Source organism: Nerophis lumbriciformis, linkage group LG31 (genome assembly GCF_033978685.3).
Source record: "Nerophis lumbriciformis linkage group LG31, RoL_Nlum_v2.1, whole genome shotgun sequence".
In the NCBI taxonomy this organism is placed as follows: Eukaryota; Metazoa; Chordata; class Actinopteri; order Syngnathiformes; family Syngnathidae; genus Nerophis; species Nerophis lumbriciformis.
The window spans coordinates 9,319,679-9,332,500 of record NC_084578.2 but is presented as its reverse complement, the minus strand read 5'-3'; the positions used below and the strand labels follow the sequence as shown (position 1 = coordinate 9,332,500).

Sequence of the window (12,822 nt, the reverse complement as noted above, 5' to 3'; positions counted from 1 at the left end):
TCGGATCGGCTGCCGATATTTGCCAAAAATTGCGTATCGGCAAGGCATGGGAAAATGCCGATCCAGATCCAGTTTAAAAAGAACTCCGGTCCGTGTTTTCCAACGCACCGATTTAAATAGTACATTCCACTTTTCTGCTGCTCCGTAATTTCCGTTCCGCATTTTCCAGCACACCTTCAACACATCCACAATTCTCACGCAGTTGCTTTTAGCTGCTGGCATTACACGACAGGCTCTTCTCACTCTTTCCTGTGTCTCCCTCTCACAGACAGCAAGCGCACTTTCTTACACACGTCACATACTGTCACGTCATACGTCACATACGTATACGTTAGAGATGCGCGGATAGGCAATTATTTCATCCGCAACCGCATCAGAAAGTCGTCAACCATCCGCAATCCACCCGATCTAACATTTGATCAGAACCGCATCCGCCCGCCATCCGCCCGCACCCGCCCGTTGTTATATATCTAATATAGACGATGCAAGGCATTAGTGAGGTTATAAAGCTTTTGCCTGTTAAAGAAAGGAGACTGATCCAATGCAGCACAGACATTCGCGTGCCACGCTGTCACGACCCAGACGCACACCAGTGCGCAATCATATGGGAGCCGCGCTGAGCGCACCTCCAAGCGCGTCTCGCTGCCGGCGACGGCCGGGTATATGGGCCCGACGCTCCAGTGCCATCCATTTTCAGGGCTAGTTGATTCGGCAGGTGGGTTGTTACACACTCCTTAGCGGGTACCAACTTCCATGGCCACCGTCCTAGCTGCTGTCTATATCAACCAGGGTGAGCCCCACCCCTTTCGTGAGCGCACTGCGCGCAGAGTGACCCCTGTTACGCGCCCCCGGCAACAGGGGTGGCGGGCAGGTAAGCTGCGCGGGCGGAGCGCGCGGAGTGACCCCTGTTACGAGCCCCCGGCCACGGGGGTGGCGGGCAGGTAAGCTGCTTACCTGCTGCGCGTGACGCCGGCCGCGGCGAAGGCGGACGAGGCGGGGTGTCGGTGCGGTGGGCGCGGTGGTGACCCTGGACGTGCGTCAGGCCCTTCTCGCGGATCGCCTCAGCTACGGCTCCCGGTGGGGCCCTCTCGGGGGAAGGGGCCTCGGTCCCGGACCCCGGCGAGGCGTCGGGGGCCTTCTCCGCTCCGTAAAAGTGTCCATCTTTTTTTTTTTTTTCTTCTGTTGTGGCATATGCAGCAGGTGCCTGCTCGTTTTTCATATGTGGGTAACAACATTTAACTATGTATATATATTTCCGAATTGGTTTAACTGCCACCCGCCTGAAACTATTTAAAATCTAATTTTTTTCAACCGCCCGACCCGACCCGACCCGACCCGCGGATAAAATCTCATTGTTTTAAATTTCATCCGCCCGATCCGCGGATAATCCGCGGACTCCGCGGTTGTGCCCGCAAACCGCGCATCTCTAGTATACGTCCTCCCCGAGCAGAGAGGTAGCAGCATGGCTAGCGTTAGCTGTGATGCTAGCGCAGCCGTGCGAGCAACGCTCCCTCTAAAAGGTGCTCGCCTGTGCAATTGCGCACTGTTTAAGCGTCCTCTGCGCATAGCAAATCTATGCCACGCACAAAATCAAATAAAAAAATAAGCGCATAACAATTTTCGACAGACACGACAGAGACAACAGTTTTCGTCATCATTGTTCAAATATTGTGACGTCTGTCGAGACGCTTATCTCCATTCGGTGCCACACGCCCACACCATCAAAATGCTGAGGCAAAAATTTCCACATCAACACCGTATGAAAAAATTAGTGATTTTTTTTAGTTGTGATTTCCTTCTCTGCATGAAAGTTTAAAAGTAGCATATATTAATGCAGTATGAAGAAGAATGTTTTAATGTAGACATGCTAGCCTTGAAAGAACATTTTGAAAATCAAGACTACATTTCCTGCAAATGGGTGCATTTCTACCCTATATTTTAACTTTAGATTTATTCTCATATCAAACTCTTTTGGCTGTCTTTTTGACACTTACATTAGGCGCCCCCCTCCACACCCTGGATTATAAATAATGTAAATAATTCAGTGTGATTATCTTGTGTGATGACTGTATTATGATGATAGTATATATCTGATAGTATATATCTGTATCATGAATCAATTTAAGTGGACCCCGACATAAACAAGTTGAAAAACTTATTGGGGTGTTACCATTTAGTGGTCAATTGTACGGAATATGTACTTCACTGTGCAACCTACTAATAAAAGTCTCAATCAATCAATCAAAACACATAGAATCATCATACTGCTGTGATTATATGCATCAAGTGTTCATTCAAGGCTAAGGCAAAATATCGAGATATATATCGTGTATCGCAATATGGCCTTAAAATATCGCAATATTAAAAAAAGGCCATATCGCCCAGCCCTAGTTCAATGATGCCATTTCTGTTTGTCGTGTATAATTTTGTCTATTTTGTGTTTATCCTTGAATAAACAGGTCAGTTTCTTGTTACCAACCATTGTGTATTATTCAAACTCCCCTAACTCAGCTGGCTAGTTGTTATCAAGAGTACTAAAACCCTTTTCAACATGATTCTGACAACTAAGTAGGCTAAATAACTTTAAACTTTAATACATGCTCGGATAGGCCAGTATCGGTCAGTATCGGTATCGGATCGTAAATGCAAAAACAATATCGGTATCGGATCAGAAGTGCAAAAACCTGGATCGGGACATCCCTAATATCAATGATGAAATCTTAACATTGCAACACATGCCAATGCGGCCGGGTTAGCTTGCTAAAATGCAATTTTAAATTTTGCGCAAAATATCCTGCTGAAAACGTCTCGGTATGATGACGTCAGCGCGTGACGTCGCGGATTGCGGAGGACATTTTGGGACAGCATGGTGGCCAGCTATTAAGTCGTCTGTTTTCATTGCAAAATTCCACAGTATTCTGGACATCTGTGTTGGTGAATCTTTTGCAATTTGTTCAATGAACAATGGAGACAGCAAAGAAGAAAGCTGTAGGTGGGAAGCGGTGTATTGCGGCCGACTGCAGCAACACAAACAAGGCCGGTGTTTCATTGTTTACATTCCCGGACGATGACAGTCAAGCTTTACCATTGGCCTGTGGAGAACTGGGACAACAGAGACTCTTACCAGGAGGACTTTGAGTTGGATGCGCAGACGCGGTACCGTGAGTACGCTTCCAAACATTTGATCGCTTGCCCGTACGTGCGTGCTGCTATGTGCATGTCACGTACGTAACTTTGGGGAAATATATGTGCTGTATGAACTTTGGGGAGGTGAACGGTTCTTTGGGCTGTGGGATAGAGTGTGTTGTGCAGGTGTTTGAGTCGTATTGGCGGGTTATATGGACGGGAGGGGGGAGGTGTTTGTTATGCGGGATTAATTTGTGGCATATTAAATATAAGCCTGGTTGTGTTGTGGCTAATAGAGTTTATATATATCTTGTGTTTATTTACTGTTTTAGTCATTCCCAGCTGAATATCAGGTCTCACCCGCCTCTCACAGCATCTTCCCTATCTGAATCGCTCCCACTGCCCTCTAGTCCTTCACTCTCACTTTCCTCATCCACAAATCTTTCATCCTCGCTCAAATGAATGGGGAAATCGTCGCTTTCTCGGTCCGAATCGCTCTCGCTGCTGGTGGCCATGATTGTAAACAATGTGCGGATGTGAGGAGCTCCACAACCTGTGACGTCACGCTACTCGTCTGCTACTTCCGGTACAGGCAAGGCTTTTTTTATCAGCGACCAAAAGTTGCGAACTTTATCGTCGATGTTCTCTACTAAATCCTTTCAGCAAAAATATGGCAATATCGCGAAATGATCAAGTATGACACATAGAATGGACCTGCTATCCCCGTTTAAATAAGAAAATTGCATTTCCGTAGGCCTTTAATCTTTTTGGTTTAAAATAATATTTGCTACAAAATCTAAATTTGTTTTAAAAATAACTCACTTGATTAAATAAAATAATTTTGCTAAGAGTAAGATGCAATGCTATTTCAAACTCGTAGTTTTTAATCAAATAAAAGCAAAAATTACTATGAATTATTTGTGTTCAATGGTTTCTTTGAAAAGTCGGACAAAAAAAAAAAAATACGGTAAAAAACCGGGAATCTCATTTTTTTATGACGAAAAACCAGAGATTTTAAATATTAACCCAAATGATGCATTCACGGTCCAAAATGTAACATGCTAACTGTACGCATGTTTACACTAGCATGTTAGCATGCTAACATTAAAGTGCTAGCTTTTTGAGCTAATTTTGCAACCGTTTACCTCACTAGTCATATAACTTGGTATGTGACACTTGTTAACTGCTAGCATGCTTATGTTAGCATGCTAACATTAAAGTGCTAACTTATTTAGCTATTTCTACTCATTTTTTTTTTCTTTAGGAGAAATATTAACCCAAGTGATGCGTTCACGGTCCAAAATGTAACATGCTAACTGTACGCATGTTTACACTAGCATGTTAGCATGCTAACATTAAAGTGCTAGCTTTTTGAGCTAATTTTGCAACCGTTTACCTCACTAGTCATATAACTTGGTATGTGACACTTGTTAACTGCTAGCATGCTTATGTTAGCATGCTAACATTAAAGTGCTAACTTATTTAGCTATTTCTACTCATTTTTTTTTTTCTTTAGGAGAAATATTAACCCAAGTGATGCGTTCACGGTCCAAAATGTAACATGCTAACTGTACGCATGTTTACACTAGCATGTTAGCATGCTAACATTAAAGTGCTAGCTTTTTGAGCTAATTTTGCAACCGTTTACCTCACTAGTCATATAACTTGGTATGTGACACTTGTTAACTGCTAGCATGCTTATGTTAGCATGCTAACATTAAAGTGCTAACTTATTTAGCTATGTCTACTCTTTTTTTTTTCTTTAGGAGAAATATTAACCCAAGTGATGCGTTCACGGTCCAAAATGTAACATGCTAACTGTACGCATGTTTACACTCGCATGTTAGCATGCTAACATTAAAGTGCTAGCTTTTTGAGCTAATTTTGCAACCGTTTACCTCACTAGTCATATAACTTGGTATGTGACACTTGTTAACTGCTAGCATGCTTATGTTAGCATGCTAACATTAAAGTGCTAACTTGTTTAGCTATTTCTACTCTTTTTTTTCCTCTTTAGGAGAAATATTAACCCAAGTGATGCGTTCACGGTCCAAAATGTAACATGCTAACTGTACGCATGTTTACACTAGCATGTTAGCATGCTAACATTAAAGTGCTAGCTTTTTTAGCTAATTTTGCAACCGTTTACCTGAAGAGTCATATAACTTGGTATGTGACACTTGTTAACTGCTAGCATGCTTATGTTAGCATGCTAACATTAAAGTGCTAACTTGTTTAGCTATTTCTACTCTTTTTTTTTTCCTTTCGGAGAAATATTAACCCAAGTGATGCGTTCACGGTCCAAAATGTAACATGCTAACTGTATGCATGTTTACACTAGCATGTTAACATGTGGGATCTGAGCCGAGGATGTCGTTGTGGCTTGTGCAGCCCTTTGAGACACTTGTGATTTAGGGCTATACAAATAAACATTGATTGATTGATTGACTAACATTAAAGTGCTAGCTTTTTTTAGCTAATTTTGCAACCGTTTACCTTGGAGTCATATAACTTGGTATGTGACACTTGTTGACTGCTAGCATGCTTATGTTAGCATGCTAACAATAAAGTGCTAACTTGTTTAGCTATTTCTACTCTTTTTTTCCTCTAATTACACCCTAGTCATATAACTTGGTATGTGACACAAACTAACTGATAGCATGCTACCGTTAGCTTGCTAAAATTTTCACGCTAACTTTTTGAGCTAGTTTTGCAACCGTTTACCCCAGACACTTTTGACTACATGTTAACATGATAAAGTGCTAACTTTTTTTGCTAAAGTTACTTTTTTTCCCCTCCAATTCCCCTAATTGCATTAGAAGAGGGGTTAACAAATATGTTGGGAATTGATACTAAAAGGAAAAGGGGTAGGAATAAATCAACTATTCTTTATTTATTAGACTAATTAATAACATGTTAGGGGAAATACTCCCATTTCTTTAGGAGAAATATTAACCCAAGTGATGCGTTCAAGGTCCAAAATGTAACATGCTAACTGTATGCATGTTTACACTAGCATGTTAGCATGCTAACATTAAAGTGTTATTTTTTTAGCTAATTTTGCAACCGTTTACCTTAGAGTCATATAACTTGGTATGTGACACTTGTTAACTGCTAGCATGCTTATGTTAGCATGCTAACATTAAAGTGCTAACTTCTTTCGCTATTTTTATTCTTTTGTTCTCTAATTACACCTTAGAGTCTTATAACTTGGTATGTGACACAAGCTAACTGATAGCATGCTACCGTTTTGCACGCTAACATTTTGAGCTAGTTTTGCAAACATATACCCTAGACACTTGTTACCTGTTAACATGTAAATGTTAGCATGCTAACATTAAAGTGCTAACTTTTTTAGCTAGTTCTACTCTTTTCTTCTCTAATTACACCTTACTTAGAGTCCTATAACTTGGTATGTGACACAAGCTAACTGATAGCATGCTACCGTTAGCTTGCTAAAATTTACATGCTAGCTTTTTGAGCTAGTTTTTCAACCGTTTACCCCAGACACTTGTTACTTAACATGTAAACGTTAGCATGCTAACATTAAAGTGCTAACTTTTTTTTTGTTGCTAATTTTGCAACCGTTTACCTTGGAGTCATATAACTTGGTATGTGACACTTGTTAATTGTTAGCATGCTAACATTAAAGTGCTAACTTTTTTAGCTATTTCTACTCTTTTGTTCCCTCTAATTACAACTTAGTCATATAACTTGGTATGTGACACAAGCTAATTGATAGCATGCTACCGTTAGCATGCTAACATTAAAGTGCTAACTTTTTTAGCTATTTCTACTCTTTTGTTCCCTCTAATTACAACTTAGTCATATAACTTGGTATGTGACACAAGCTAACTGATAGCATGCTACCGTTAGCTTGCTAAAATTTACATGCTAGCTTTTTGAGCTAGTTTTGCAACCGTTTACCCCAGACACTTGTTACTTAACATGCAAACGTTAGCATGCTAACATTAAAGTGCTAACTTTTTTTTTTTTTGCTAATTTTGCAACCGTTTACCTTGGAGTCATATAACTTGGTATGTGACACTTGTTAATTGCTAGCATGCTAACATTAATGTGCTAACTTTTTTAGCTATTTCTACTCTTTTGTTCCCTCTAATTACAACTTAGTCATATAACTTGGTATGTGACACAAGCTAATTGATAGCATGCTACCGTTAGCATGCTAACACTAAAGTGCTAACTTTTTTAGCTATTTCTACTCTTTTTTTCCTCTAATTACACCTTAGAGTCATAACTTGGTATGTGACACAAGCTAACTGATAGCATGCTACCGTTAGCTTGCTAGCATGCTAAAATTTGCACGCTAACTTTGTGAGCTAGTTTTGCAACCGTTTACCCCAGACACTTGTTACTTAACATGCAAACGTTAGCATGCTAACATTAAAGTGCTAACTTTATTTTTTTGCTAATTTTGCAACCGTTTACCTTAGAGTCATATAATTTGGTATGTGACACTTGTTAATTGTTAGCATGCTAACATTAAAGTGCTAACTTTTTTAGCTATTTCTACTCTTTTGTTCCCTCTAATTACAACTTAGTCATATAACTTGGTATGTGACACAAGCTAATTGATAGCATGCTACCGTTAGCATGCTAACATTAAAGTGCTAACTTTTTAAGCTATTTCTACTCTTTTTTTCCTCTAATTACACCTTAGAGTCATAACTTGGTATGTGACACAAGCTAACTGATAGCATGCTACCGTTAGCTTGCTAAAATTTACATGCTAACTTTGTGAGCTAGTTTTTCAACCGTTTACCCCAGACACTTGTTACTTAACATGCAAACGTTAGCATGCTAACATTAAAGTGCTAACTTTTTTTTGTGCTAATTTTGCAACCGTTTACCTTAGAGTCATATAACTTGGTATGTGACACTTGTTAATTGCTAGCATGCTAACATTAAAGTGCTAACTTTTTTAGCTATTTCTACTCTTTTTTCCCTCTAATTACACCATAGAGTCATATAACTTGGTATGTGACACAAGCTAACTGATAGCATGCTACCGTTAGCTTGCTAAAATTTACATGCTAGCTTTTTGAGCTAGTTTTTCAACCGTTTACCCCAGACACTTGTTAACATGCAAACGTTAGCATGCTAACATTAAAGTGCTAACTTTTTTTTGTGCTAATTTTGCAACCGTTTACCTTAGAGTCATATAACTTGGTATGTGACACTTGTTAATTGTTAGCATGCTAACATTAAAGTGCTAACTTTTTTAGCTATTTCTACTCTTTTGTTCCCTCTAATTACAACTTAGTCATATAACTTGGTATGTGACACAAGCTAATTGATAGCATGCTACCGTTAGCATGCTAACATTAAAGTGCTAACTTTTTTTTAGCTATTTCTACTCTTTTTTTCCTCTAATTACACCTTAGAGTCATAACTTGGTATGTGACACAAGCTAACTGTTAGCATGCTACCGTTAGCTTGCTAAAATTTACATGCTAGCTTTTTGAGCTAGTTTTTCAACCGTTTACCCCAGACACTTGTTACTTAACATGCAAACGTTAGCATGCTAACATTAAAGTGCTAACTTTTTTGTGTGCTAATTTTGCAACCGTTTACCTTAGAGTCATATAACTTGGTATGTGACACTTGTTAATTGTTAGCATGCTAACATTAAAGTGCTAACTTTTTTAGCTATTTCTACTCTTTTGTTCCCTCTAATTACAACTTAGTCATATAACTTGGTATGTGACACAAGCTAATTGATAGCATGCTACCGTTAGCATGCTAACATTAAAGTGCTAACTTTTTTAGCTATTTCTACTCTTTTTTTCCTCTAATTACACCTTAGAGTCATAACTTGGTATGTGACACAAGCTAACTGATAGCATGCTACCGTTAGCTTGCTAAAATTTACATGCTAGCTTTTTGAGCTAGTTTTTCAACCGTTTACCCCAGACACTTGTTACTTAACATGCAAACGTTAGCATGCTAACATTAAAGTGCTAACTTTTTTTTGTGCTAATTTTGCAACCGTTTACCTTAGAGTCATATAACTTGGTATGTGACACTTGTTAAGTGTTAGCATGCTAACATTAAAGTGCTAACTTTTTTAGCTATTTCTACTCTTTTGTTCCCTCTAATTACAACTTAGTCATACAACTTAGTATGTGACACAAGCTAATTGATAGCATGCTAAAATTGGCACGCTAACTTTCTGAGCTTGTTTTGCAACCGTTTATCCCAGACACTTGACATTTGTTAAAGTGCTAACTTTTTTTGCAAAATGTACTCTTTTTTTTTCTCCAATTCCCCTAACTGCATTAGAAGAGGGGTTAACAAATGTGTAGGGAATTGATACTAAAAGGAAAAGGGGTAGGAATAAATCAACTGCTTCTTCCTATTCCTTTTTTGGATAGTAAACATGTGGTGTTCACGTATGCATTTGTGAAATAAAATGTATTCTCTATTTGTTAGGCTATTTAAAAACATACCGGTATTAGGGGAAATACTCCCATTTCTTTAGGAGAAATATTAACCCAAGTGATGCGTTCACGGTCCAAAATGTAACAATGGGATGGAATGATGTTGTGCTCGATGAGTTAACGGCCCGATTATTTGACTTAATAGCGTTCATTCCGGCTAACATTCATGATGTTACTGACATTTTTCAGTTTTTGGCTCGACTTGTACATCGATGGGGCCTAAAAGTACCTGAGAAAGGCGAAGCAACAGGTGTGCGCTTGATTTGCCGCCCGAGCTACGCCGCAGCCTCGCTTACATTCGGAGTCAGGCGGTGCATTTGCGCTCTCGTGGCCGAAAACAAACGCCGCCCCGGCTGGAGCGAGCGTACACTTGCTCGGCAAGGAGCCAGAGAAGAAGACTTAAAAAAAGAGATATTTACTTACCGAAGCTCCTCCGTTAAATGATCCGCAAAAGCTCGCCCGCTTGCATTTTACACGTCCAAACAACAAGCTGGAGCATTTCTGTCTTCTACTTTCTTCCCCTCGTATTCCGCCTCACGACCCCTGCGCGAGACTTCTCTCCCAGGTCCCAACAAAAAGTAGGATGCGAGAAAGCTTTCCCCGGAAATGACGTCATTAAACCCAAACAACCTGATTAGCATTTTTAAAGCAACAAACTGCTTTTTTTTTTTTTATTTACCAATAATTATTTCCTCCATGTATTCAAACGCCAAACTCTTTCTCTTCTTTATATCGTTTCTGAATTTTGTTTTTTTTAATTATTTTATATTTTTTTTCTTTGAATTTCCTGCTCGGATTCAAAAAGTAATAGAAAATAGTCAACTTGCAGGGTTTTATTCAGTCATTTGAACCCTTCATTAGTAAGAAATTAATTAAAAATGTTAGTATTTTACATACGTAACACAATATAACAGTACTTGTCTGTGGTTTCTCAATAATCATTGGCGCCCTCTAGTGGACAGTTTGAAGATCACAAATAAGAATGAATAGTCTCCACTACTAATACTAATCTATTTCGATATGTTGATTTAACAATAAAAACTAATAATTCAACTCATATTTAAAGTGGTTACGTGGATTCGAATAATTATCATGTATTTATTTATTTTATTTACTCCCCCATTTTTGCTTTGTGGGGATGGAACACTGTTGTTCATGCCAGTTTACTGTATTAAATACTTTTGGGAATGATTTTAACTACTTATCATTATCAATCATTATTGATAATTATTATCAACTATTATTCATTATTAAATAATTTAATTGAAATGGGAGATTTTCCAAATTTAAAATTATTGGCTCTATTGGACATTTTTAACCGGCTTTTTACTGATCATGTTAAAACTCCTAAGGTTTTTTCATTTTTACTATTCTTTCAATGTGTTTTTTATTAATGTGTTATTTATACTTCATTTACATATATTTTATTTCTTTTTTTTGTGTAAAGCACTTTGTGTTGCCACTTGCCTGAGGTTGAAAAGTGGTATATAAATAAAGTTATTTATTTTGATGGTAAAAAAAAAAAAAAAGTCTGCTCTAGTACATGTTGACGTATTGAGCATTTGTTGTGGGCCAGTCCACCAAATTGGTGGCATTTTTGTGTGCAGAATAACTAAGGTGTTCCCCAAGGCACCCCTCTAAGTCCTCTACCTTTTGCCAGTTATTTTTGGTAATGTGATTAATGTAACCAAGGTTATACGAGTTATAGTAAATATTCAAAAAAATTGTATCCAATTGATTTTATTGTTTTGTTTTTGTACGGTGTCTTTGAGTAGCCAGAAGGGCGCTTTATAAGTACAATTTATTATTATTAAAGTTTTGGTGCATTTGCAAACAGCTAAAATGATGCACGAACCAAACAATAACCTGCTACCCAGGATATGGAATGACATCGCTGCCAAAACGCTACAAACACAAACAAAAATATTTTTACTTACACCCAACGATTTGTAAGTAAAAAAAAGAAAAAAATCTTCATTAAAAATTTTTATTTGCAAGTAAAAAAATATTGTGCGTGTTAAAAACGCAATTTAAGTAAAACAATTTTCTTGAATAAAAAATATATATATATATTTGCGAATATTTTTTTTTTTCATTGAAAATTGTTTTTGGTTTTTTAAATTGCGAATATTTTTTTTAATGAGGAAAAATAGTTTTTACGAGTGAATCGTTTCCTAATTAAAGAAAGTTGTTCTTGAAGAAGATTGCAATTTTTTTTAAACTTGTGGATCGTTTTTGACTTGCAGAAAAAAAAATACTTCCAAATTATTTTCTGATTGAAGAAAAATGTTTTTTTTATAAAAACATGTTATTAATATATATTTTTTACGTACAAAACGTACAAATAGAGAAAGTTTTATTTGTGGATACTTTTTTTGTTTGTTTTTCTCAATTTTTATTGTTTTTTGTTTTTTTTACTGGCAAATCGTTTATTTGCAGAAAAAAATTACTTCTAAATAGTTTTATTTTCATTGAAGAAAAAATGTTTTTTTTTACTTGCTTAACTTCCTTATACTTTCTTTTATTTATTACATACAGAAAATTGTTTTTATACTTGCCAATCGTTTTCTTACATGCAGAATTGTTTTACCTGCGAATAATTTTTTTAATGAAGAAAATTGTTTTTGATTGACAATCGTTTTTTTTTTCAATTAAAGACATTTGAACGGGGGGAGGGGGGGTTTACGTGTGAATCGTTTTTTTACTTGCAATTTTTTTATTCAGTGTAAAAAAAATGATTTCCAACAAAATGTTATGATTGAAAAAAAATTTATTATTTTTTTTACTGCATTTTATATATTTTTTTACTTCCGAATTGTGTTTTTTCAATTAAATATTTTTTATTTTTTTATTTTTTTTACATGCTAATAATTCTTTACTCTGAGAACATGTTTTACTTGCGCATTTTTTTGGAAAAGTTTTTTTTACTTGCAAATCGTTTTACTTACAGAAAATGTTTTACTTCCAAATATTTTTTTTTTGATTGAAGAATTTTATTGTATTTTTTATAACTTGCAAATTGTTTTTTTAATTCAAGAAAATATATACATATATTTTTTTTTTACTTTTTAAGATTTGTGTGTATTTGTGGAGTTCTGGCAGTAATTTCACTCCACACTGAAGAAAGTAAAATTCTTAACAAAAGAGAGGAAATATAACCTGTAAATGTAATTGAAAATATTAGTACGCATGTACAACACTTAAAACCTTTAGCATATCAGTAAGTGCAATAAAA

General features: G+C 36.9%; 1 protein-coding gene across 3 annotated transcripts in view; it reads right to left on the bottom strand.

The window, feature by feature from the left end:
* Nucleotides 1-10,463, bottom strand: part of epb41l5 (erythrocyte membrane protein band 4.1 like 5) — a 102,312-nt gene extending 91,849 nt beyond the window's left edge. Inside the window, exon 1 of one of the 3 annotated variants that reach the window (XM_061926600.2) lies at nt 10,011-10,463. The gene's annotated coding sequence lies outside the window, so the exon portion shown is untranslated. The remainder of the gene's footprint in view (nt 1-10,010) is intronic. The other 2 variants (XM_061926599.1, XM_061926598.1) reach the window with 2 other exon arrangements.
* Nucleotides 10,464-12,822: the final 2,359 nt, after the last annotated feature.